At 47.2% G+C, this 2,500-nt stretch overlaps 1 protein-coding gene across 6 annotated transcripts in view; it reads left to right on the top strand.

Moving 5' to 3' along the window:
* Nucleotides 1–2,500, top strand: part of Dcdc2c (doublecortin domain containing 2C) — a 115,148-nt gene that overhangs the window by 17,942 nt on the left and 94,706 nt on the right. The gene's annotated exons all lie outside the window — the stretch shown is intronic.

The following is a 2,500-nucleotide window of genomic DNA, read 5'->3' as shown; positions in this document are numbered from 1 at the left end:
TCTAGACAAGACATAGAAGAAAAGTGAGGAAGTTTTCCTTATACAGGGCAGAAGAGTTCAAAGGAGTCAGGTCAGCACCACAGCCTCTAGCCAGGGCTTCAGGGTCAAATCTGTTTTCTACCATCTGAACTTTGTGACCATAGGAACACTCAGTTTTTGATACCCAGTTCCTCAGTTGGAGAGTGGTGATGTTAGCTATTTGTAAAAGTTTACCCGAGTGCTCAGTGCTTCATCCAGCATGTAGCATATTGTATGTGCTAACAGAGGAACAGTGGTGGTGATTGGTAAAGCTCGGATAGGTATGTGCCTGGGGGAAGGACATCACCTGTCAGTGTAGGAGCCATATTGTCTTAGTTGTTCATGTTCATGTTTTTGGGCTGTGATCTAGGCATCTAGAATTATGATGTTTGAGAGAATTCTTGGTGTAGCCGTCCAGCTACCAGCTTTGTTGGATGGGTGTTCCCTTTTTTGGTTGATGTTGCCCAGTCTGGATCCTAGCCAAGTACGGTGACTGTGGGGTTCCTGGGTCCCAGCCAAGTGTGGTGGGTGTGGGGTTCTGGTAGAGAGCTGTTCTGTACACTGAGGAAGGAGAGTCACAAGGAAATGGAGATGGGCTAGAAGGAGAGGTTGAGAGGGGAGGTGGGACTAGGGGATGGAGGTGGGCTTGGAATAGTGGCTCCTACAGGCAGGCTGCAGCAGCACTAAGGTAAGTCTGGAGATGCTGAAATGGAGTGCAGGAAGGAGGATGAAAGTCCCCTTCCTGAGTCCCAGCCCAGTGTGGCAGCTGTGTGTACCTGTTAGAAAGAAGTTCTACAGATCAGTGGAATCACAAAGGACTGGAGATGGGCTCGGAGGACAGGCTGAAGGGGGTCATGGGAATGAACTAGGTGGGTCCTGGGCTCATCACCAAGAGTCTGAGTCCCTCGGGAGTTGAACTATACCTTTATTTTGGGAAAGTTGTTGCATTGGCTGTTTATTGTTAAAGCAAAAGATTGGAGACTTCTAGATCTCTCTCTCTCTCTCTCTCTCTCTCTCTCTCTCTCTCTCTCTCTCTCTCTCTCTCTCCCTCCCTCCCTCCATTCCTCCCTCCCTCCCTCCCTCCCCCTCTCTGTGTGCATGTGTGTAAGCCAGAGGACCCCCTCAGGTTTTATTCTTGGAACCCATCACTCTGTTTCTTAGGTAGGGTCTTTCATCAGGGGAACCGCTAAGTAAGCAGGGCTGCCTGTCCATCACACCTCTGGGATCCTTGCACCTCCGCCCATCTCTCCTCCACCACAGGAATTACAACTATGCATAGTCATGCCTGGCTTTCTCCTGTGGCTCCAAGGACTGATCTTAGGTCCTCATGTTGCAAGGCAAACACATTATCAACTGAGCCATCTCCCCATACCCTATATCCCCCAATTAGTAACTGTACTGGCTAGTTTTGTGTCAACTTGACACAGGCTGGAGTTATCACAGAGAAAGGAGTTTCAGTTAGGGAAATGCCTCCATGAGATCCAGCTGCAAGGCATTTTCTCAATTAGTGATCAAGGGGGGAGATTCCCTTGTGGGTGGGGCCATCTCTGGACTGGTAGTCTTGCTTCTATAAGAGAGCAGGCTGAGCAAGCCAGGAGAAGCAAGCCAGTAAAGAACATCCCTCCATGGCCTCTGCATCAGCTCCTGCTTCCTGACCTGCTTGAGTTCCAGTCCTGACATCCTTTGGTGCTCAACAGCAGTATGTAAAGTGTAAGCTGAATAAACCCTTTCCTCCCCAACTGCTTCTTGGTCATGATATTTGTGCAGGAATAGAAACCCTGACTAAGACAGTAAGCATCATTAACGTATGTAGACTGCTTCCCACTGCTGTGCCTAATGCTGAGCTGGTATTTTGTGCTATAAGGTATGTTATTTAGTTACACAACCTTACCTGCTCATGGATTTTTCATCTGTGAAATTATTTCTCTAGAACTAGTTGAGCTGCTCTGTGCATTGCACACTTATTTTGTGCAAGGCTCATACTCGGCGTCATGCCAAGGGGGTCCAGAGGTGAGCTTTCTCGGCTCTCTCTTGAGTATCTCTAGATTCCTTCAATCCCAAGCTCCCCTTTTTAATTCTTAAATTTAGTCTTTTATCGTCGTACATTTCCTCCTTGTCTTATTTTAACTGAGTTTTAAAATACTTTTAATATGGATATTAGCATGTTTTCTCACCCTCATGTCTTAGCTTTTCTTATACATCATATTTATTTCCACAGTTTCCTTGAAGAGAGTTCCAGAGTCTTCCATACAGAGGTCTGTCCTTGTATCATTTCTACCACCTACCTCACAATTCTGTTCTCATGACTCTATTTCAAATCTGCATTTCTCCTGTTTGTCCCCTGCCCCCACACTTATTTACCATTGGAAATCTTCCCCATCCCATTGCCTGGCCATTCTAACACTTCTGGTTCAGGTGGGACATCCTCTTTGCCACTCTGCTCTCTGCCCCACAAGACTGAAGATGGCTTTGGGTGCGCCCT

The sequence above is a fragment of the Mus musculus genome, chromosome 12, assembly GCF_000001635.26.
Source record: "Mus musculus strain C57BL/6J chromosome 12, GRCm38.p6 C57BL/6J".
Classification (NCBI taxonomy): domain Eukaryota; kingdom Metazoa; phylum Chordata; class Mammalia; order Rodentia; family Muridae; genus Mus; species Mus musculus.
Note: the sequence above shows the minus strand (reverse complement) of the source record. Positions and strands in the feature narration are given on the sequence as shown.